The sequence below is a fragment of the Penaeus monodon genome, chromosome 32, assembly GCF_015228065.2.
Source record: "Penaeus monodon isolate SGIC_2016 chromosome 32, NSTDA_Pmon_1, whole genome shotgun sequence".
Taxonomy (NCBI): Eukaryota; Metazoa; Arthropoda; class Malacostraca; order Decapoda; family Penaeidae; genus Penaeus; species Penaeus monodon.
In genome coordinates, this window is record NC_051417.1 from 6,210,728 (window position 1) to 6,210,993 (window position 266).

Sequence of the window (266 nt, forward strand, 5' to 3'; positions counted from 1 at the left end):
GTGATATACAAGGGGGTTAGAGGCCTGCAAGCTGACGAGGGGGGGGAGACGTCAGAGGGGGGGAGGGAGGTAGGAGAGGAGGGAGAGAAGGAAGGAAGGAAGGAGGGAGAAAGGAGGGGGGAGATAGGAGAGGAGGAGGAAAAGGAGGAAAAGAGGGAAGGAAGGAGGAAAGAGGTAGGAGACAAGGAAGAAGGGAAAGAAAACCAAGAAAGGAGGAGGAGAAGGCAAGAAAGCAGGGAGAGATAGGGAAGGAAACAGGAGGAAGA